The 24,634-nt window shown below is 37.3% G+C and overlaps 3 pseudogenes across 2 annotated transcripts; 2 read left to right on the plus strand and 1 right to left on the minus strand.

Moving 5' to 3' along the window:
- Positions 1 to 6,540: 6,540 nt before the first annotated feature.
- LOC104601048 (pyruvate kinase 1, cytosolic-like) lies at positions 6,541 to 13,603 on the minus strand (annotated as a pseudogene). Its single transcript, XR_016081876.1, has 8 exons — positions 13,062 to 13,603; positions 8,635 to 8,766; positions 8,163 to 8,241; positions 7,930 to 8,001; positions 7,725 to 7,814; positions 7,193 to 7,337; positions 6,882 to 7,048; positions 6,541 to 6,710 (listed from the first exon to the last, which is right to left on the minus strand). The product of XR_016081876.1 is annotated as a pyruvate kinase 1, cytosolic-like (transcript).
- Positions 13,604 to 16,345: 2,742 nt separating this feature from the next.
- On the plus strand, positions 16,346 to 20,055 carry LOC104601295 (luminal-binding protein 4-like; annotated as a pseudogene).
- Positions 20,056 to 20,455: 400 nt separating this feature from the next.
- On the plus strand, positions 20,456 to 23,709 carry LOC104601050 (ubiquitin fusion degradation protein 1 B-like; annotated as a pseudogene). Its single transcript, XR_016082759.1, has 10 exons — positions 20,456 to 20,707; positions 20,915 to 20,976; positions 21,618 to 21,695; positions 22,062 to 22,086; positions 22,227 to 22,259; positions 22,379 to 22,500; positions 22,586 to 22,715; positions 22,819 to 23,018; positions 23,111 to 23,355; positions 23,438 to 23,709. The product of XR_016082759.1 is annotated as a ubiquitin fusion degradation protein 1 B-like (transcript).
- Positions 23,710 to 24,634: the final 925 nt, after the last annotated feature.

Genomic DNA, 24,634 nt, shown 5'->3' on the forward strand with positions numbered 1-24,634 from the left:
GTTGTTCAAATGAACATTACCCTTAAAAAAGATTGATAAAATTCAAAGTCGGTTCTTTTGAGGTCCAAGAGAAGGTATGGGAGCAATTGTAGGACAAGTTAGAAAAGGCTTTACAAATTAGTGACTTTTATTTTTGGAAAAATCATTAAGAACCCCTGGAGTTTCTAGAAAAATCTATAAGAAGTATTTTTTTTCTTTGTGTTAATGCTTTCATATTTGAATTTGAGAGAAAATCAAATATTTTGTTGATTGTTTAAAATAAGATCAAAATAGGATAGTTTGAGCCCTCAATTGTTTTATGCATCTTAAATAACTATGCAACATGTTTCATTTTTTTTTTATAACCCACAACATGTCTAAATAGACATATATAAATCACAGAACTTAAATAATTGTAATTGAAATTGCATGGAGTATTTAGTTAGACAAATTTAACTATTCTAGACACTTAGCTACATGATGATTTGTAGATGAATTACAATTTACTTGAAATCTATAAGAAGTGATAATAAATCTCTAAGGCTTTTAGACTTTTTCTTGACTTAAAATACACATCTTTTTGAATTTGCTCTCTCTCTCTCTCTCTCTCTATTATGAAGATATAAATTGTAAATTGAATACTATTTTTTTTTTCATTCCATTCTCTCTCATTAAGTCTCATATTTAAGGTTAATTTCCATTCACTATCATTGAAGCATATGTTTAATGTATTTTTGTTTTTCATCATTAAATTTTACTAACTAAATTCACAAATAACAATTTCAATAGTATAAAAACTTGTATATTGAAAATCAACTTGGAAACAAAACCGGTTTTTAAGTATGATTAATAAGAAGAATTTTGACAGAAAGGTAATGAAACCACCTTTATGTTTGTTAAATAATAGAAATGGAATACAAAAATTATGAAAAGAGAAGATTAATGTCCATCCATCACCCTACTAAACAAATCAAATAATTCAATGGTTTGACTGCTAAGTCACCGTGTTGTTGGCCAAGTCAATAGTTTTTTACAAACAAGCAAATTGGTGGAAAATGAACCTAAAATCCAAGTCAAGTAACAATTCAATTAGTCTAATTGGTCTCTAGGCAACAATGGTTCAATTAACACAATAAATTGAAAATATTGATATAAGCTATAGATTAGGAAGATTTGATATAATTTTTTAGGTTGAAAGGCAATAAATCACCAATATATATATATAAATATATATATATATATATATATATATTTATTATTTTTATCATTTAAAATTGCCACATGCAAAGCACGTGCACATTTACTAGTCTAATAAAAGGTGAATTTAGGACAATAAAACTCACTAACAAGGGGTTCTTTGGAGGTTTTAAGTTAACTAAGTTAAATTTATACCAAAAAAGTTAATTAGGTTCAGTTAATTGGTTTTAATAATGATAAGTTAAGTTAAATCAATGTGATTTATTTACTTCATTTAATTAAGTTATTTAAGATAAATCAATTAAGTTAATTAAGGTTATGAGTTTGTTATTATTTTTTCATTATTTATTTATATAATTAATCTTTTTCAACTACATAAACAATTTTTAATTGCTTAATCATTTTTCCATTTTATCAAGCTAAGTTAATTAAGTTGATTCATTTAAGTTAATTAACATAACTAAGTTAATTAATTTAACTTATTAGCTAAGGTACCGTTTGGCAATTCTTTTTTTGAAAGATTTTCTAAAAGATTTGATAGTCAAAAGACGTAGTGAGCTTTTATATAACAATCTTGATAGACTAAAAATAATTTGGTTGGGGGCACATCTTTCCATATGAAGACGAGACGAAAAAAGGCAAGAATCTCCATTTATATCTTATCGAAATAAGCTTGAATCAAGCTTCTCGTGTCTTTTTGGGGTGTGATCTTTTAGCGGAGAGATCTTCCCCAACCAAACAGAAAAAGGCCGAAAAGCAAGTTGTCGGGCTTCTAAGAAGCTGACAACCCACGTGGAAAGACGTGCCAAATGGGGCCTAAATTTAGCTAAGTGATTTTTTAGTGTTTAGTACAAACATATACATACATACATATATATATATATATATATATATATATATATATATATATATATATATATATATATATATATATATACACACACACACACATAGAGAGAGAGAGAGGACTTAAAGAATTAAAAATTAAATTTAGTATGAGGATTTTGAAAACCTAATTACCATGATGGAAAGCTTTGTTACTTCAAGGGTATTCTCTTGCCCATTTATTTTACTTCCAGTTATGGTATTGACTCCATGCAAAACATCATATAAATAGTTTGACAAAAAAAAAATGATTCGAGTGATTTGATTTGATATAGGCACACCACCGGTGATTTAATTTGATAGGGCCACATTAAATTTTGTATTTGGTTACGTTCAAGGGGTAATGATGGAAACATAAAGAAGAGGGTAGGATACAAACCAATCAAGGACTTTAGGGGGTGCTCTTTTTTTGGATTTTGAGAGGGGGAAAGTTGGTCAATGGGATTTTGATTCCCATTGACCAGGAATCCCATGTTCTTTTCTCAGATTTATGTGGGGACTAGGGAAAGTTTATTTTCTTGGGTATCACTTACTCGGTTAAGTGATACCCATCTCCTAGGTGGGTAAATAACTTTCCCACCTGGGGGGGAAATTGTCGACACTTGAATGGGACAAAAATGCCCCTTTTAATAATAGATTTTTATGGCTAAAATGGTCATTGCCTTATTTATGTGGGAAATAAAAGAACATGGGTAAATGCACTTACTCAGGTATTTACCCGGGCAAGTAACTTACCAAAAAGCGAACAGGGCCTTAGAGTATAAGTAGATCCAAATTTATTTCGTTTATTTTCAAAATTGAATAATATGTTAACTAAATGGAATTTGGTTTGCAATGTATAAGTAAGTTAAACATAAAATGATTAAAATATTATACATTATTAACAAAATGAACTAAAAATGATTTTAATGTTGTATTTCATGAACAAAATGAATTGAAAATTACTTATTTGAAACTTAAACCTATGACAATTTAGTAAAAATACAACACTCAAATTAACTAACTTTACTAAATAATAATAATAATAATAATAATAAATATTACATAAATAGTTAATAAAATAATAATAATTCTTAAATAGTAGTTCATCAATAATTATATAATTAGATAATTAAATAATGGGTAAATTACTTAAACCTTCGCTAACATTTGACTTCTGCAAAAACCTCCCTCCGGGTAAACTATAATAATTAATCCCTTCCATTATTTTGACATTAGAAACTCATGGACATTGATGAATTGAAATATGTAGAGTTATAACTGGGTCGGGCCAGTGGCGGCCCACCACGACTGGGGTCGTGCTTGGCACAACACGATCACGATAGTACTCTTCTATGCCAGGGCATGGGAATCCGGGTTGTGCTGGGCCTAGGCTATGGAGGGAAACGAACTCCCAAAGCAGAACCTGGTCAAATGGCCCAGCTTGGCCAAGCCCGACCCATAGGCATGACATGGAACAACACAATCCGGATTTGAGAATTCTTTTTATTAGTTTCAATTTTATTTGAGAATTATTTGTAATCCAATCCAATTGTAATTTTTATCTTCAATTTTATCATTTTATTAATTCAACTTTATTATATTATTTTTTCAATGTATTTTTTATTTTTTATACACATTAAATTTGAAATGAAATAAAATTTTCACAAACTTTCCAACTTATTCTATTACGCGTGTTAATTTTCTGCTATTATATGTTTTTTATTTTTTTCCTAATTTTTCTTATTGAAATTGGAAAAGAAAAAGAAAAGGCCCAACCAGCCATGGCTTGGTTCCTCAGGCCTGATACGACTCAGAATTGGGCCACAGGCCATGCTGGGCCTAACCAGGGAAGGGGACCATGCTGCCTAAGCACGACTTGCCAAGGACTGAGGCCCAACACGACATAGCATGAATGGCGTCCGAGCCACCTTCAATCCATGTCGTGCTAGCACAACATGACCCACATTACAGGTCTAGAAATATGTGATGCTTTGAAAGGTCTAGAAATGCCCAATTTACCAATAAATGCCGAAATTCGATTGTCCATGTTAAGACCAATTAAGTGGTGGCTTAGTTGGTATATAAGTTAGGGAGTCCGCAACTGCTTCTCACAAAGCATGCCTCACATTGGCCTCACAACATGTCTTGGTCACACATCGGGAACATTTCTTGTACTTGTATTTATTATTTATGGGGAGATGTTCCCAATACAGGGTGGGATGTGGGTGTGAGGTCAATGTGGGTAGTCCCAATGGAAATGTGGATCAATTCGAATCGGATCATATTTTTGTCGGATTCGAATAACTCTATCAGATTTTGGATTGAATAATATGATCCGATTAAAAACCGGGTTGACTTTAGATCACCCAATTTCGATTCAATCCAACATATATATAATTTTGTATATTTGATTAGCACAAAATATGGAGACAAATTACAAAAATAAAATTGTAATAAAGAAAATACAAGGGAATTTAACTCTCTTTGATTTTTGTTTGATGACATGAGCAACCTCTGATTAATAGTCGAATTCGGTGAAGATGAGGGTCGTCGGCATATTTCTTATACTTCTTGAAGTGTTGATGTAGATTTCCTTGATTTTGATGCTTTTGGAGATTTGGTGTAGATTTCTTCATTTCGGGCTTCACGCTTGATCGACTGTGAATGATGCTTCTCTAAGAAGGGCCCTTTTGTGGTGAGTTGATCTTCTTGGGAGAGCTTGAATCCAAGTGTGTTGTAGAGAATGGAAAAGTTTTCTTGATCTTGTAGTTGCTGGATTTTGCAAGAGCTTGTGGTTACTTGCAACCTTCAGTGTTAGTGTTTGAGAGCTTCTTGCAATGTGTTTGTGAAAAAGAAGCCCTTTCTCTTCATAGGCAAGACTATTTATAGTCAAGAATTAGGACAGCCACCTCAACCCACTTAGCTAACCAATTCTATGTGAATGGGGTATTGGGTTAGGATTAACTCACATACATGCACCATGATGTAGGAGTTAGTGGTCTTGCCAATGGGACCACTCTATTACAATAAGAGATAGGTGGACTTAATACATTTGGATTAGATCCTTAGATCACCAAAACATATTTATGTAGATTTGGGTCTTGGGCCAAGGAGGGCCATATTAATTCAGAGGTTGTCATGTAAGTTAAGTCCACTTATTTGCTTAAAAATTCATGTCTACAAATATCCCCTAAAGGATGAGGTGATGGAGTTCAATAAAACGTCAATGTTCTCGATGATGTTCAATTTTGATGTTGGATAGTTGGATGCCTACTCCCATTACATTTCACATTGCTTGATTCACATCACAAGCTTTCAGTACAAGTGTTGGGTGTAATTATCAAGCCTGACCAATCTTTGTGAGCTTCTAGTTTGAGAAGCAAGGCTTATAAGAATATGATGCATGTGTCAATACTACAATTGCAATTGCATTTGATTTGATTACAGGAACAATATCTTTCATCAAACTCCCCTTTAACTTGACGAGGCAACGAAGTTGATAACTTCGAATATAGTATCTTGAGATATTCCGCATTCGGAGGGATAGACATGCTCCCAATTGATCCTTAGCCACAATCACGTGGACCCAGGGTGATTATATCCTCGAGGAAGAGGTTATATGAGTGGATCAACTCACAGATGAATGTAGGCCTCGGTTATGACATAGTTAAGAGATAAAAGGACTTCACAAGCTAAGGGAATTAGTTTCCTAGTTAGATGAGGAAACTAGTCTCCATACGATTATGTATATAAGGAGACGTTCTGGATCAGAGACTCCTCTTCTTGGGGAATATAATATTCAATTCTCTTGTTCACCAATTTCAAATCCCGTAACCACTGGGCGAACCAGTAGACTCGGTGATTGTTGCAGTCACGAGGATGCCATTCAATTCTCCTTGCATTCATTCTTGATACGAGTTGGAGTCACTACAAGAAAATCGGTCTAAGCCAGTGGTCGCGACCACCGGTTTTGATCTAAGGTGGCAGTCTTCAGTCCGCCCCCTAAACCTCTATCGGCTTAGGTCAAGACCACTGGGTTAGATGCAAAAGACCGCCACCTTAGGTGGCAAGTTCAAATTTCTCTAACACGGCGGTCACACCGAGCCTCCGGCTTAGCATTAATCAGACAGCGGTTTAGACCATCGCCTTGGATTTCTGTCAAACTCCCTCATGTTCTAAGTGGCAGTCCGAACCGTCGGCTTATATGCTAAATGGCCGCCGCCTTATGTGCTGTTTGTGGCTAAACCGACGGTTTCATGATCGTCGGCTTAGATCTTTTTTTTTTCATTTTTTATTTATACTAGGTTAGTTCTAACATTTTTTGGTCATGTTGATAGCTAAGCCGGCGGACATGACCGCCGTCATATACCTATTTTTTTCAAAAAAAAATGCATATACCCGCTTAATTGCAACATTTTTGTGGTACCTGAATTTTTTTATTGATTTAGCATTTTCATACCTGTTTAATACAGCAAAACCATTTGATAAAAATCAATTTAAAATAAAATCTATTAATTCAAAGATTATATATTAAAATATCCAAAAAACATTGTTCAAATACAATATCCAATTGACATATAAATAGTACAAGAACTTAAAAAATAATCGAATTCACTAATAATGCAACACACCTTCCAATGCAAATCCACTTAACGTATTGGTTGAACCTACAAATCACAACATATAAATATTAGAATGATACTCAAGTATTTTAACTATAAAGATAGGAATAATATAATCTTCCCCAGCTCTTTTCAGCCATGTAAGAAGGGCTGGGGAATAGTATAATATTGAATATTTCTTCAAACCACATGTAATGTAAGAAGGGCAAACAACACCAAAGGTGGGTGGATTCAGTCCTCGCGTAACTGTGGATGCCAACCGTTTCACTGGTGAAAACCATAGAAGAGGCTTATCTCAGCACAAATTTTGCCAACAATGGATATGGTCTCAACAGGATATAAACCCCGCAGTGTCTCTGCACCTAGAAGAATTGCATCACTTCCTGCACCCATTCAAAAGTGAAATAAGTATAAATCTATAGTACCAAATAGCACCTAGACATGTAACTTCACAAATAAATAAATAAAAAAGATGTATGATGGACCATGGAAAAATATGAGGATCTCTCACTTGGGATATGACTTACCATCCAATACGGCATTTGCAACATCAGTAGCCTCAGCACGAGTTGGTCTCAGGTTATCAGTCATACTGTCCACAACTCGAGTAACAACTGCAGGTTTTCCAGCCATGTTGCACTTGTAGACAGCAAATTTTTGAAATAAGAAAACCTGATCACAATTCAGGAAGGATAAGTATCATATCCAGGTTAGTTCCAATTGTTAGCATAGCAAATCACTAATACCAGATGGTTAACCAACAACCAGTGTTCAATGGGTTGGCACATTTTCTAGCCAAACAAGGGGTACATAGGACTCAGCTATGTTGGGCTCAATTGTAATATTGGGATGTTTTGAGGCTGCACCTCGTGCCTCCTTGTGTGGGGTACTCTCAATGTATCTTTTGATTACTCATTAATTAAATCTCTATTACTTACCAAGAGAGAGAGAGAGAGATTGATTGATTGATTGAATAAAGACATTTGCAAAGCGAATCATTCTAAACAATAACTCCTAAAATATTTTATTTTAAAATAGCACAAAGTTCAGAAAGCTGACCTTCTCAGGTGGGACATCAATGCCTAGGTTGCCACGAGAGAGAATAATGCCATCAGCTTCACGTAGGATCTCATCAAAATGGGTTAAGCCCTGCAAGAATCGAAGAAAGGTTGCATTACTCACATTGTCATACAAGCACTACCGTGAAGAAGATGGTCAAAACTACATTAATTTAGAATGTACTAATAATAGTTTGGAAGCTTACCTCAACATTTTCAATCTTTGCAAAAATCTGAGTCTGACTAAGGTCACCTAATTTAGAAAGGTACTCACGAGCCTGCATCACAGCATCAAGCTCATTATGTTAATTAACAGCTAATTTTATATATTTAATCCCAGAAGAATCCTTGAAAATAGATTACATATGCACATGTATATACATAAACTGTTACAAGGAAAATAATCTAAGCATGAATATTCACAAAAAGAGATCCTTACATGACGAACATCCTCTGCATGACGGGTATATGACAAAGACAAAAAAGCAATAGTTTCTGACACCCCATGTACTTATTACCTGAAATAATCAATGAAATATCATGAAACATAATGGACAAAAACCCATAGGCAAGCAGCAAAACACCATAACATTTAGTGTGAGAAGATTCAAATTTTAAAAGCACCTACTCGATCTGAAATTCACTGAAGATCAATCTAAGACTAAGAGATCCATAATCACTAGATGAAAGTTTCTAAGTAATAAATCTTTCTTTTTACGTCCATAATCACTAGATGAAAGTTCATAAGTAATAAGTCTTTATTTTTACATTCTAAATGTATCAAATGTTTCATCATGTCCACCCAACTCAAGAAACGCAACTTCTAATAGCCATACTATTGTTTAGCATTAAATGGGGCATATTAATAGTTCTATAGTAGGAAAGGTTATTGGAAAATAACTAAAACTTACTTCTTTATCTTTATCAGTCAGGGTAGGCAGGTCAATATGGATTTGAGAAACATGCAATGTGAACAATGACCCAGCCAATGTACCAGAGTTCTTTATCATGCAAACTACATCTTCCCCCTTCAGTTCAGAAACCTGCAATGAAAGACACCAGTTTACAAATTCAGATTAGTGTCATTTCCATTAGGAAAAATAATATCTTACTTGAACTTACATACTTTACTGAACTACTTGCTCCACCCAGGCTAATTTCCCCAACAGGTCACACCACCCAAGTTTTTCTGTTTTTCCACTTCATTTTTATCTCTTCTTTTTAGCCGGGGATTAGAGACAAAAGATTTTTAAATTGGTATATAGACTAAACTTTGAAATGCTAGGACCCTTCATTTAGGTTCATAATACTTTTTGAAGCAGGCTAGGTCTACATGAGATACATGATTTGCAACTCAGGAATTTCAACAAATCAAAGGACCTTCAAATAACCCAGTCAACCAGATTTTTCTTGTAAAAGAACATTTATTAAATATTAATTAGATATATACAACAGAGCAAAGTCACTACCCTTTTCTGTAGGATGGCATAAGGGCCACTTAACCCAAACTTCTTGTTTTCTTTAAAACCCTACCCCTAAACAATATCTGTCAATTTACCCCTTGTTCAAACGGTTGAGTTTTGGTGGCAGTTAAGCAGTTCCACTGTGGTTTAGACATTTTTGTTTTGATCAGCCCACTGTGGTTTAGACATCTAAGCATCAGTGGCTCAATTTTGAATTGTTGTGTTTGCTTGATTAGAATGAGGAATCCATCTGATTCTTGATTGTAGAATTATGTAATGTTCAACTTAGTTTTCACTGTGTCAGGCATGAGGACTTGGTTGTTGCACTTGATCTCTATGAATTTCTTTCTAGGTCCACATATACCCTGTTGGTAGCAGGGCTGAAAGTTATCTCTTAAGCCCTCAGTAAGAGTGTTATCAATGAGACCAATTAGTTTAGAATTCTTGGTGTACTTTGTTTCAGGATAGTCCTTTTTGGGTGCTTTCTTGGCTATTGATATTTTAATGTTAATTTGGATGGGTAAGATGCTTTACTGGCCAGGTCATCCAAGAGATGGTAGAACAGGTTAAAGAGTTGGGTTATTGGTACATGACAGATACTCTATGTTACAATGTGGATTGAAGTTTTTGATTTCTTGGGTTTGTAGAGAAGCCTGCCTCCCACAACTGGATCTGGATCAACAAAAAGCACTCCATCAGGGTTGGAAGCATTTTAATTTTGTATCAGTGTTTTTTGGATTTAAGTGAGTCTTTATTTGTTCTGTACCTAGAGAGAAGATAAAAGAGAAAAAGTAATAGGGATATAAAAGAAAAAGGCAAGACAGTAGGTATGATGGACAAACTAATTAACAATAAAAAAAAAAAGAAAAAAAAACTAGTTGCTTCCATTGTCATAAACTATGCTGCTCTCTATTAACTTACGGAGATGATGACCCTATTTTCTGATGCATTGAAAATCTATTTAGCTGTGATGACAAATTGCTTAAGCCTACACTATGAGTTGATCACTGGGATTCACATCACACGAAACTCAGAAACCATCCACCCAAGGACAAGGAGTGTGTTACTGCACAGGACACCTAAATTCTACTTTCCAGATTATAAAGGAACCCTGATGAAGCCTCCCCACATGAACAACTGGGGCTTAGTCCTATGACCATCCCTTTGTTTTAAAGCTAAGTAGCCTCTGTATTATGTTCTGTTGCAGTGGAATGTTTCATAATGCCATTATTTAGACTGCCACTCCAGCCATTTAGCTTGTTAAGCATTCAAACTTTCATGTTTCCCATCTCACTATTTAAATTTATCAGTAAAATTATTGTATGATGCCTGTATATTCCTAGTATTTTGATTGTGATGTATTTCCTCCACTGACTAGTTCCTAGTATTTTTTTCTGTTTTTTTTTTTTTTTTGGGGGGGGGGGGGCGGGGGGCAATGTGTTGGAGCTCCATCTGGATTCCCTACCCTCAAGAGATGTTGATAAATCTAAACCATTCAATGAAGGGATTCTTTCTATGCATGTGGTCTGTATGCACTGATCAATTGTATTTGCTTTATCAATGGACATAGATCTAAGAAGCAAGTAATAGGGGTCCCTTTAGGAATATGAGATGGGCATCAATTATATCAACTGCAATTCACCACTTGGGTGAGATATAAATGAAACAGTCCACTAGAGGAGAATAATGCACTGTATATTTGCATTGAAAGACTCTGGAGTACTCAGTACAAAAGAATGACCCTTAGCAACTATACTACAAATCCTGTAACTAAGATCAGAGAGTTACAGGTGAAAGAAGCTAGCTAGTGGGAGAAGGGGTGGTTTGAGAGAAAGGGGTTTGGCGGTTCCACAGCAGAATTTACTTATTATGAACGTGTCTAGTTGGGGCTAAGCTGACTTTGTAGGGGAAGGACAGAGACGTATCAAACATTGCTGGGCTGAAAGTATCAATCTTATCAAAAATGCAGAAGTTGTTTCCACTATATGGTGTGGGCTGTATAAAAAATGCATGTGTGGCATTTAAAGGCAAATATGCAGTTCATATTACTAGACAAAAAACGCAACAGTGGGGTTTAGTAGTGTTACGAAATTATAGGCTGTAAATATGTAGTATTAGCCCAATTAGGAATAGCATGATTATAGGAATTATTCTTTCTTTGATTTTCTTCCTATTTAGTATCTACAAGGTTGTATGATTTTCTTCCTTTTTTGTATCTGCAAGGCTGTATGATTTTCTTCATTTTTTGTATCTGCAAGGCTGTATGATTTTCTTCCTTTTTAGTATCTACAAGGTTGTATATATATGTACTACTTTCTCAATAGAAAGACATCAATTTCTTCTAATTCTTGTTCTATCACAAGTAGGTAGTTTTGTGTTTTCCACCAAGCTCACTCCTGGGCCCACTTTTTTTTTTTTTTTTTTTACTTCTATCTCTTCAAATTTAATCACAAAGCTGAAACCTTTTAATTTGTCTAGTTATAGCCATCTAGATCCAATCTTCTGTGCTATCTGGTATTTGATTCTTGGAAAGCTATATGCCTATATGTATATGAGTTATAGTTCAATGTTTGAGTTGTCACAGGATAAGCCATGAGCATGCTAATGTTTTGATTTCACTAGTTGGCTTGACAATTATAGTTAGAAAAAGAGTTGTGACTATTATGTTTCTTTTGCTATCTAATAAACCAAGCATTCCATCCTTCTCTGGACTGGTTAGCATTTTAGGGTCATCCAACTGAATATATGTGAAGGAGATGGATTGTAGCCTGCTAAGATATATATCACCCAAAGAGCCCAATATATAATTTTTTATCACTTGGTTATATATGAATTTGATCTTTAATTTCATGGTGAATTCAATATGGGTTAATAATATCAGAGCTTTTATTTCTTTGTAGAATATATAGACTTGAAAACAGAAACTATGGGAAGAGGGGAAGAAATGATCCATAAACTATGCAACAAATCCAGTTGGATGTAACAGTATATTTGAAGAAAGAAACAAAGTGCAACCACCTTCAAAGAAGAAGATAAGAAAAAAAAAAACAACAAGAAGAAGAACCAACACAATTCCAAGCGTAGGAATATTTGAATAAAAATAAGATGAATTATGCATACAGCTATGTTCATGCAAGCTTCAATTTTCCCAACTGATCCGATCCAAAATATATGCCACCTTCACTTCACTCCCACAACCCTAACTCTAGCTAAGCTCTCGGTCGATAGTATGCTAGCTGCTTTAGTCTTAGAAGAAGGGTTCTTCTATAAGCCTAGGGTTTCCAAGCTGAAGCCCATGCAACAGGTTCCTCCTCCCATGTCAAGTAAAGGCCTCAATCATCATCTCCTTGGGGAAGCACAAGTGACCATCCGACTCTGTACCTCTTCAGGAGTGCCCTCACATCATCCACCACATCGTCACTGAACCCAACTGGTGAGAAGGCCTCCTTATAAGCCTATCACACCATTGTCTCCCCCTCTCTCTTCTCTCAGATTCCTCACTGCAGCTACCACCATCACCTTCATCACAAGCCAACACACTAATGAATTCTCTACACGGTGTCCTGTTCAAATTTCAATACTCCTGGAGCACTCCCTCTCCAACATCAATCCCTCGATGCTGGTTGGAGGAAAACTCTCCTCTAGCATCTCAAAAAACAATTCGTAAAATCTGAAGCATTCATCGAACCACCACATTCCCAGAAAACTGATTCAGGAGATCTAAACGTGCACCAAACCCTAACCACCGAATTATCTTATTACGAATCTAAAAGGTCAAACAACAAAGTGGAAGAAGAAAGAGTAAATTCGAACAAAATCAATCCCAATCTTCTTGCACATGCAAGAGAAAACATTTACTACAGAGAGAGTCTCACCTGTTAATGTTAGCATCATTCTCTGGCTATTGTCCGGTGGTGAGAAAGTCTTGATCAAGACTGAGAGAGAGAGAGTCTCACCTGTTAATTCCATCGCCGTTCTCTGGTTGCCATCCGGTGGTGAGAAAGTTTTGATCAAGACCGAGAGAGAGAGATTACGAACGCGGGAAGTCTGAAAGTTTTTTCAGAGTGTTTCATTCTTTTTTCCCGGATTTGAATGGGATTTAGGCCGGCTCAAAATCCGGCTCAAATGCACAACCGCCACCTCAGGCGGTTTTTCTTGTAGTGAGTGATCAATTCTTGCTCTGTGAAGAGGTGTTAAATTTGTGGAATCTCAATTCAGGTAGTGAGACATTCCTTCTTCTTACACCTGTATTGATACATGCACCTTTTCATTGTTTTCTCCATTTTTTGATTTGCTGATTTTGATTAATGGTCAATGGGTATCAGTGACAGTGGCCAAATAACCACCAAGAAGCCCATGGTGGCATTCTGTGTGTTGTTTTCCACCTAAATGCTCCTACCTAGATGGCTATGGTGGCGTTCTTACACCTGAGAAGAATTTTGATCAGTGTCACTGTCAACGGACTTTAACTCATGTTGTTCTCATACGAGGCCTGACCAGAATTCTTTGGATTCCATGATTAGTTGATCCTTGGTGAATTTCTTAAAGCTCCGTAATCTTTCTCATAAAGCTTTGTTCTTTAATTCTCCCTCTTTGACAAAACACGACTACAATGCTTCACTTAAAAGATACAAACTTGTGTATAACTTGCCGTCGTAACGATATCTCCCCTTTCCATGAGTGAAAGAAATGGAGACTTTCCTATGTAGCTTGATTTCTTAATTTCCCCTTAATTTATTTTGCTCCATGACATTGAACTTTTTGGTAGAAAACTGCCAAGCCCATGATTGGATTGCTTCAAATTTCATGAGATTGAATGCCATTGGGTACTGAAATTGCCACCTTCCTTCGTCATGAAATTATTGTAATCAGTTGTGATCATGTTGATCTTATGGACCTCTTAAGTTCATGATCTGAAACAAGACTATGAACGACTGCACCAACGTTGCCATCTAAATGGTGTTAATTTCAGCTTGTGGCATGATCACCGTATTGAATTTTCTTCATCCTCTCTCTAATGGATTGGATGCATTAGCCCCCTTTAGTTAAGGAAAAGTTGATTTTGTCTTCTATCCTTATGTATATATTTCCCTTTCTATATGTAAGGCCCGTGAATTGGCTTGTTTCCTTGGTGCATGATTTCATTTGAGGAATCATAGAATCCATTTGCTTTTATAGTACGTGTTGAGTTAGAGCTTCACTACTCGGTACATTTGTATGGCTTCATTTCAATTAATGGTCCGGAGTCTCTAGGCCCAGAGCTTCGTAGACTTTCGGGTCCGAGGTCTCTTGGGTTTAGGGATTAGTCTGCATAGAGTTTCTTCACCAGAGAGTCACAATATGCAGAGCTTCATCAGCAGTAAGCCCTCGCAGACCTTCAACGGTCCGAGGTCCCTAGGTCTAGAGTTTCGTAGACTTTCGAGTCCAAGGTTTCTTGGATTTAGGGATTAGCTTGTATAGAACATCTTCACCAGTGAGCGCGATGCACAAAGCTTCTTTCTTTACCAAAGAGCACAACATGAGAAGTTTTATCGGCAGCAAGCCCTCACATACCTTCAATGGTCCGAGGTCCCTAGGTCCAAAGCTTCGTAAACTTTCAACTCCAAGGTTTCTTGAATTTAGGGATTATCTTGCATATAGCTCATTTCCTAGAGGACTTGATGCACGAAGCTTTCATCGTGAAGATAGGGCAATGACGGATCTGGGTTCAAAACCAGATTTGTGTTCATCGATTTTCTTATATTAAAACATAAAAAAATTTTTATCAATTTCTGTAATTTTCTTACATTGTTTGTTTGGTTTTCTTGTACTTTTTTCATTTATTTGAAATTTTTTTGCTTGATTATAATTTTTGTTGTTTTTCCTGCAATTTTTATTTTTTCCATTTTCTATATTTTCATTGCATTTTAGTGTTTTCTATAATTTGTAATGTTTCATAATTTCTGTTGTCTTTTTTTTTTAATTTATATATTTCTTGTATTTTTTGTTATTTATTTGCAATTTTTGTGTTTGTTTTCTATAATTATTACATTTTTTATGCAATTTCTATTTTCCAATTTTTATATTTTTCTAAATTTCTGCATTTTCAAGTTTTTGACATTTTTCCTGTAATTTTGTATGTTTTATACAATTTTCTGTTTTTACGTGAAATGATACTTTCATTTAATTATTATTATTTTTCTTATAGTTTTTTATGTTTTACATGAAATATATTTTTCATTTTCAGTGTTTTTGAGCATTTTTATTTTAATTTAAAAAATATTTTTTGAACTTTTTATCATTTTTTTATGTTTCCTTTATTGATATATACCTTAGAGTTTGGGTCAGGGTGGGCCATATGGGTGGGTCTGGGAGGGTGGGTGACCCACTAATATCAACAAATATGGGTGGCAAATGGGTTAGAGGGCCAGTATGGGTGGGATAATACTCGACCCTCATCCAACCCTACCCAACTCACTCATTTTCTACCCCTATGTGGCAAAGATTCGATTACCCCACTGACATGCTCCTACTCGGGATGAAGTTGGGTTTCAACTCTAACACCGACCATAACTGGTCTTTCGACTCTTTTTCTCTGGGCGGGGATCCCACTGTTAGAGAAGTAGTTTTAACTTTTCGTGCGTAAATTTGATTTATGGAAAAAACAAACATTTCAACCATTGTGAGAAAAAACAAATATTTAGACAGTAATTGTGAGAAACAGTAGAGGTAGCGTTAGTATTAGACAGTAATCAAACAATAGGGATAGACTTAGTCAATTAACTAAACTATAAAGGTAGTTTAAGAAATTTATCTTTTAAATAACTATTTATAGTGTAGGGACTACACTACAATATGAGTCTGGATCTCCTGTTCACAAGAACTCTGCCCACATTAATCGAAACTATACATGAAGAACATTTCATCCTCTACATAGTATTATGTAGGGGAGATGTTCCCAGTTCACGGGGGGTAGTGTATTGTGGGTAGGCGTGGACACAATTCTTGTGGATAGGAGATCCGGAGTCCTACAATATTGACTTCTCCTCCTGCTAATAAACGTCAAATAAACCAAGGAAATTATATTGGTTGGAAGAACCATATCATGGGAATGTGAAAATCAATTTTGATGCATCAAAAAGAATGGATGAGAGATGCACAGTAGGGGTTATTTTAAGAAATGGAGACGGTAGAGTTCTATACGAATGAAGCTGAAGCTTGGGTGACAGTTGAAGCCCATAAGGTTACTTTCAAATTTCCCCGGCATCAATTCATTATAGAGGGTGACTCAAAAGTAATTATTGATAGTCTCAAGGCTTGTGTGGACCCCCATGGACTCATTGCAGAATGCCAAGATATTTGCACTTGTTTCACCAGCAACATATCCTACAATCACGTCCTTAGAGAAGAACTTTGCAATAGATTGCTTGGCCAATATTGGTGTTGGATTCCAAGTTGTTGATTCTAAACTTTATTTGCTTGTTTGATGCTTATGGTATTGTAACAAGAGATATTCAGTTCTATAAATATCTCATTTTCTAGTAAAAAATAAATCGAATTCAATTTGATCCGTTTACATCCTAGATTCGATTCCCACTACTACCTGTTACCACCATAGTTATTAGTATGTTGCGTTAAAATAATAAAAAAAAGGGATAAATGGACAAAAATAATTTATTCATAAATGGTTAGTTCTCCATTTCTACTACCTTAACACGGTGGTGACGGGATCTGCTCCTCGGAAATGGACGCTTCACAGGCACATTCACCGTGTATTGGAAACATCTCTTGTGACTAATAGTTAATAAGTACGGGAGATATTCCCAATACATGATAGAATGTGTGTGTGAAGTGCCTTACAGTATGAGGAGCAGATTGGATCTCAATATGGTGAGAGTTTTGTGCACGTGTAATGAATACCGTAGAACTATAGAGGTTTACTTGCGTGACAAGACAAATCGGTTTTGATACTTATACCATGGGAATAGAAGTTTTCACTGAAATCAGCTTCAGTCAGTGCAATGCTCGTTCGAACAGCCTATGAATATCTCCGTACTTGTATATTTTATTTAATGGGGAAGATATTTCTAATGCAAGGCTATAAATGATGTTCAAACGGATTTGCACTGATAGAAGGAGTTCGGATCTCCTGCCCACAAAAACTCTACCCACATTTATCGCAGTCATACATGAAGAACATCTCATCCTTGGCATAGTATTATGCAGGGGGAGATGTTCCCAATTCACGAGGGTAACGTATTGTGGGTAGGCTTGGGCAAAGTTTTCGTGGGCAGGAGATCCTGACTCCTGACAGAAGCTGAGTTCGTTTCCACTCTAAAGGAGTTCGCATCTCCGCCACACCCACTCTTGCCCCACAAACGCCCCACACGCCGAGCGCCCGCCATCTATCCTTCCGTACGCTGTCGGCATTCCTGCGTGTTAGCCCAAAACCGAGTCAAAACCCTCATTTACTCGTTTTTACATTCCTGCGTGTTTGAACTGGCCTCCCCTAACCCCGTTCTTCTCTCCTCACTCGAGCTCTCCTCCGGCACCGGTGACTGCTCCGGTGAGTTCACCTTGACTAGGTATTCTCCTTCAAAGTTAGCATCTTGACAATCGACAATGGTGTGTTCAAGGTGCTCGCTACCAATGAAGACACCCACTTGGGAGGAGAAGACTCCGACCACAGAGTGATGGATTACTTCACATCAGCAAGGACAACAAAGCTCTAGGAAAGCTCCGTAGAGAGTGCGAATGCCCCAAGCGAGCACTGAGCAGCCAACACCCAGTCAGCGTCGAGATCGAATCCCTCTTCGATGGCGTCGATTTCTCGGAGCCATTGACGAGGGCGAGATTCAAAGAGCTGAACATGGATTTGTTCAAGAAGACAATGGGTCCCGTGAAGAAAGCTCTGGAGGATGCAGGTCTGAAAAAGACGAACATTCACGAGATTGTGCTCGTTGGAGGCAGTACTCGTATTCCCAAGGTCCAATAGCTTTTGAAGGAGTTGTTCGATGGAAAGGAACCTAATGAGGGCAGATTTGGCCCTCCAATGATGTTGTAACACATGGCACCTCGAAACAACTAGGTGACACTCGGAACCATTTTGGCAACAACTTGCCTTAGCCAAGTTGATGGTGTCCCACCTGGCAGCTTGGCACAGGCGCGACCTGGCGGCTTGGCACAGGCACCGACCTGGCAGTCTGGCACATGCGCTGACCTGGCGACTTGCAAAATGTGCTCGCTGACGAATTCGGCATGCATATCCAAACACTCCCACGATCCTTGGAAGTTGGCCCATGTGCTAAACGATCTGGAGGGTGGTCAACGTGCATGGCGGTTACCTCCAAGAATCTCGGACCAGTTAGACATGACCTCTAGGAGATTTCGAGGGTGGTACATGAGCAAGGCCTATATAAAGGCACCAACCCCAATGACAAGGGGCAAGTGAGCAAGCAAGCAAGTAAGCAAGTTCTAACTCTCAGACTTTGTGATTTTTAGCTCGCAGTCTACTATGAGAGTACTAACTTAAGCATCGGAGCAACCTCGCCGGGTTAGCCACCTCGAGTCCTCTGACATTTGGTTCCTTGCAAGTCTCTAAAGAGCAACGAAGCTCATCAATTCAGCTCGCCTCACAGGCAGCCCTGCACCTGGTCAACCCAACGCCTCACAGGTAGCTCGCCACCTGGTCAGCCCAGCACCTCACAGGCAGCTCGACACCTGGTCAACCCGGCACCTCACAAGCAGCTCACCACCTGGTCAGCTCGGCACCTCATAGGCAGCTCGGCACTATAGTCAGCTCGCCACCTAGCCTGCCCAGCTCGACTCAGCTCGGCAGCCAAAGTTCACTTTGGCCTGAGTCATCGGCCACTTGGAAGCAGACCAAATGACGAGGTAGTTAGCCAAAAAATCGATACATCAATAAAAATTGATTCATCAGAATCCCAACAAAGGTGTTAATCTTGATGAAGCTGTTGCTTATGGCGCTGCCGTTCAAGGAGGATTTCTCAGTGGTGAAAGTGGAGAGGAAACCAAAAGTAATGAAATTGCTCTGCTCTGCAACTTCCTTTTTCTTTAGGGGGGGGATGAAATCATGAAATTTCCGTTTTCACGACCATCCCCACCAAGGAACACGGCCATCCCCACCAAGAAATCTCAGGTTTTCACGACCTACGAAGACCAGCAAACGACTGTGTCGATCAAGGTAGGTCTATGAAGGTGAGAGGAGCCTAACCAAGGATTGTCGTGAGCTTGGAAGATTTGGATCTCTCGGGCATTCCACCAGCTCCAAGGTGATTAAAAGCATTAGTCAGATTAACATATGAATAGGAATGAAGAACTCAGACACTAATTATAAGTGATTTGCGTTTTAATTTGAATTTCAGGGGAGTTCCACAGATTGAGGTTACGTTTGAGGTGGATGCGAATGGTATTCTTCATGTGAGGGCGGAGGACAAGGCGGCCAAGAAATCAGAATCAATCACCATAACAAATGACAAAGGGCGTCTCAGCCAGGAGGAGATAGAGAGGATGGTGAAGGAAGCAGAGGAATTCGCAGAGGAGGATAGGAAGGTGAAGGAGAAGATCGATGCGAGGAACAAGCTGGAGACGTACGTCTACAACATGAAGAGCACCATCAACGACAAGGACAAGCTCTCTGGTAAGATCGGTTCCGATGACAAGGAGAACGAGAGCACACTGAAGGAGGCAGTGGAGCGGTTGGACGATAACCAGAGTGCAGAGAAGGACGATTACGAAGAGAAGTTGAAGGAGGTAGAAGCAGTGTGTAATCCAATCATAAAGCAAGTATACGAGAAGAGCGGTGGAAGCTCTTCAGGGTCGGGAGATGAAGATGAAGCCAATGACGAGTTGTAGATACAGAAACAGAGTAGATAGTCTTTCACTTACTGTCTCTCATGATTTCATCCTCTTCATTTTTTTTTTTTTTTTTGTTCTTTTGTTATGGTTCTTGTAAAGTAGAAATGCTGGAAATCAAAAAATGGAAATTTCAGAATACTTTAAAATCTTATATCTCCATCTCCTTGTTGATCAGTTGACGTGGTATCGTCTCATTGGTCTATATAAGAGTGCATTGAGGGGAGAAAAACAGGGTCAGGGAGGCCAGTCCAAGCACACGAGAATGTAGAAATGAGTGAGTAATCGAAGGTTTTGACTTGGTTTTGGGCTAACACGTGGGAATGTCGACCGCTTGTGGAAGGACAAATGGCGGACGCTCGGCGTGTGGGGCGTTTGTGGGGCTAGAGGTGGTGGGGTGGAGATGCGAACTCACTCCAAAGTCGTAAAAGTGCTTGATTCTTTCTTGTAGGGGAATCGTAGTCCCCTAGAACTCTGGAAGCAGACTGAAACGCTTATGAAGTATGATCAGATGAGACTTTGCTGGTTCGTGGCGTTTGCTGCTCCAATTTTCTCCTATCCAAAATCTATTTAGCAGGTCCTTTTCCCTGAATCCCCATCAATCAAACAGGCTTTAAGTTTCTGATCAAGTTCATTGTTTCTGCCTTTATTAATATTATAATATCAGGTATATTCACCTCCGCCTCTTTTTTTCCTGTTTAGTAGTTCTGTTTATATTTTCTTCAGTCTGCGTGGGTATAGGATTGATGATTTGTTGATGGATTTTGAGTGCAATGATAAATTAGCTCTTACTTTTATTAGTGCGGTATTAATATGCATCAGTCATTGGGTTTTATCTATTGATTCTTCTTCTTTATTTGTTATTACTTCATAGGAGATTTACAAGGTTGTATTTGATCTTCCGCTGAACTCAGATTGCTCAAGTTAGCCACTATGGTATGCATTATTATTTATTACCCAAGTTCTTTCTTACCATTTTTTACCTTCTGACTGTCTTCGTTAAATTTCTAGAGAATGACTGTATATATTGAATCAGATTAGTAACAGGGTTTGGAGTTTATCTTCATGTTTCTTATTTTAGGTTTAAGCATGAGTTCAGAGGGTCCTTTGTGTATGCTTTTGGTTTAGGAGGAGAGAGCATTAGTATTGATTCGGTTTGGCATATCAATATAATATCTGTACCTCTTAGCCGTTAAAACCATATAGGAATGGAAGATAAATCGTCCAACCCATTTGAGATAGCTCATTCTACTGGTAGGTTGTCTATAGGGGCTGCAGATCTATGGAAATCAATATGACCACACATTTAACACGATTGGTCATCTATGTTATAGTATGATTCTATGGGAAATTATGTCACTGAGTGAATATAGACCTAAAATGTTTTAGGGTTTTGTAGCAACTTATAAGATTGTGAATTTGTGATACCATGTATTGCTAAGCTACATGTTAATTCATCTTATTCTCTTTTAGTATGCATATACCTTTAAATCCAATTTTAATTTAAATAATGCGAGTCACAGATTTGCTAAGATCAAATTCATTTATTAAATCATTGTTTCTATTGATGGTTGCAGGCTTATGAATACTATGACTACCATGGCTTGTCATTCAAACAGTCCTACCGTTGTTACCCTGTTTCTTTTATTGAAAAGGTCCAACAGCTAGTTCTCAAGTGATTTGTTTCCTGCTTTACAAAGATTTCCCAGTTTAATTTGATTGTTTCCTTAAATGATCCAAACACATATACATTTTTGAAAACTTTATCTATATAAGGGTGACCTTTGTTTTTTTATTCATTTCGCTTAGATGCACTTACAATTATTACTTGGTTATATGCATTCATTTCTTAAAGAGATTTGAGTTAAGGTTCATTGGCTTGTATTACTTTTGTGAGTTGTTGGTAGAAGCACCACTTATATCTGCTTCAACAATTTTTCTGCACCTAGTGAGTTGTTCTCTTTCATTTCCCCTAGGTCTTTGATTCTATATAAATTGTGGCTTAATTTTTCTCCTTGCAGTCACATCTGGAAAATGGTGATAAAAGTATGCTTGTCTTCTTAACCATATTATACCACTTCATCTTTTTTTTTTCCAGATTTAATTTAATTTCATCTTATTCTATTTTATTCATTTTATGGATTAGAATCTCACTGAACTTTACTTTTAATACCTCTTGTTCACAGTTATAATGCCACCTTCAGCTCTTGATCGCCTCGGTATGAGGGTTTCTATTTGTCTTGCCTTTTCATTTCCAGTTTTTACTAGTGCATATAAGAGAAGATTTTCCTTTCTGATGCCATGATTTAATAGTAATTTCTGGAATTATGCTCTGCAGCATCTCTGCAGATTAATTATCCAATGCTATTCGAACTCTGTAATCCATCACTTGAACGTGTGTCACATTGTGGTGTGTTAGAGTTTGTCGCTGATGAGGGTCTGGTCTACTTGCCATACTGGGTATGCATTATGAATATATTTATGTAGGACTTGATTGATTACACCCCTATTTATTTTCATGTTGTTTACTGTTGTGTGGTTTTAGATGATGGAGAACATGCTCTTACAAGAGGAGACTTGGTCCAACTGAAAAATGTAACTCTTCCGAAGGGAACTTATGTGAAGCTGCAGCCTCACACTAAAGACTTCATAGAAGTATCCAACCCTAAAGCCATGTAAGTGTCTACTAAATTTGTCTTTTCATTCCTTTTTCCCTTCGAGTTGATCTTCTTGGTTGTATTCATTTTATTTTTCCAAACTTAATATTGCTTTTGCCAGCTTGGAGAAAACATTGAGAAACTACTCCTGTTTGACCACTGGGGACAAGAAATTTTACATAGATATTGTTGAGACAAAACCCTCTGCTGCTATAAGCATTATTGAAACAGATTGTGAGGTGGATTTTGTTCCCCCTCTTGATTATAAAGAACCTGAGCATTCAGGACCATCCAGTCGATCAAGCAAGTTATCAGAACAAGGTTTTTTTTTCTTCCTCTATATTTCTTTTAACTTGGGAAGATGTGAAGATGTTCCCATCTATAATACATAACCCAATTATATGATCTTTCAGTTCAAGAGGAGTCATCCAGGGAAGAAACCAAGTTCATCCCATTTACAGGTTTGGCAAGACGCTTGGATGGGAAGCCTTTGGCACCATCACCTGGACTGCTTTCCTCTCCCGTGCTGAAAGTGCACCAAGCAAATGCTGCTAATGGGACAAACGGATCGAAATCACCAAGCAATTCCTCACGTCAGGGTTCAGGAAAGCTTGTATTTGGTTCTAATGCTAATCTGCCTCTGAAGGAAACACCAAAGGTAAGTTTTGTCCAAGTTCCTTAAGAGTTCCCAATTAATGCAGCAGGACGTGTGTTACTTAAGAATGATCCTTGATCTGTAGATCACCACAAATGGAACCAACATGGAGCCTTGGGAGGAACAGAAGTTCCAAGCATTCACTGGGAAGAAGTATTCATTAAAGGCTTGATGCCGATGGCTTTTCCTTTTGATCCTTTGTACCACTTTTTTTTTTTTTTTCTGTTTTTAGTTTTCTCTTGGCATTGTGTCACGGTTCCTTGCAAAGTATATAAGAAATCTTTCTTTTGTAAATTACTATTTACACCTTGGGGTCAATAATCATTTTAGAAATCTCTTCTTTTTCAAATTGATTGGGCTCTGCTTTTTCATCCCCCCCCCCAGAAAAAAAAAAAAAACAAAAACAAAAAAAATGCGGGGAAATGAAAAGAAAAAAACAGAAAACTGTTGGACTTCTTTTGCTCTTTGACATTGGAAATGATGCAGTTTTTTGTTCAATTCTATCTGCGTTCATTGTGTTTGGGGAAAACTTGCTTTTATGACAATCAAATTTAAATTTTTTATGCCTATCCAACAAAAAAAAAAAAAACTGGGTCTCATTCCAATTGATTCAATTCCCATTCCGATTCCTGTCTGAACCAAACAGACAAAGGGAATTGACCATTCCAATTCCAATGCCGATTGTAAACCAAACGGACCCTTAATTTTTTTGATCATTTTGTTCCCACTTCGCACACACGAAGTTTGTTCTGTAGAAATAGCGTCCAACTCCAGAATCTTATGACATGTAGGAGAAAGTTGGGTGAACAAACTTGACAGCAACAAGTTACTTCGATTAGATGGATATGATCATCCAACCAGCCTCTTCGTAATTGGCATTTGACATAGAATGCAATTCACCATTTCCATTCTTTTCAACCCATTTTGGAGTTAGGCTAGCATCTCATGTAAGGAGGACATGGACTAATTATGATTTATGAGAACCTATAATCTCAGCTATGAAATTTATAATTTTTTTTCCGACTTCTGAGATGTGGCATCAACATCCCTGATTGCTGTAGTTGTGGATGGTTCAACATCCCCGATCAGAATATGCCCAAGACCTTACTTGTGTTGCTATAAACCCATTTAACCCAAGCCCAATGGTTAAACCGTTAAAGGATCGAGTTTTTTATTCAAAGAGGCTGCATAATTTTAGTTTTAGATTAGCGGGGTGCCGGGGCCCCTTGTGATGCATGGATGGGGCACTCCTCTCTGTCCCTTGCCCCCGTAGTCAAGACAA

The sequence above is a fragment of the Nelumbo nucifera genome, chromosome 2 (genome assembly GCF_055504915.1).
Source record: "Nelumbo nucifera cultivar China Antique chromosome 2, China Antique-T2T, whole genome shotgun sequence".
Taxonomy (NCBI): Eukaryota; Viridiplantae; Streptophyta; class Magnoliopsida; order Proteales; family Nelumbonaceae; genus Nelumbo; species Nelumbo nucifera.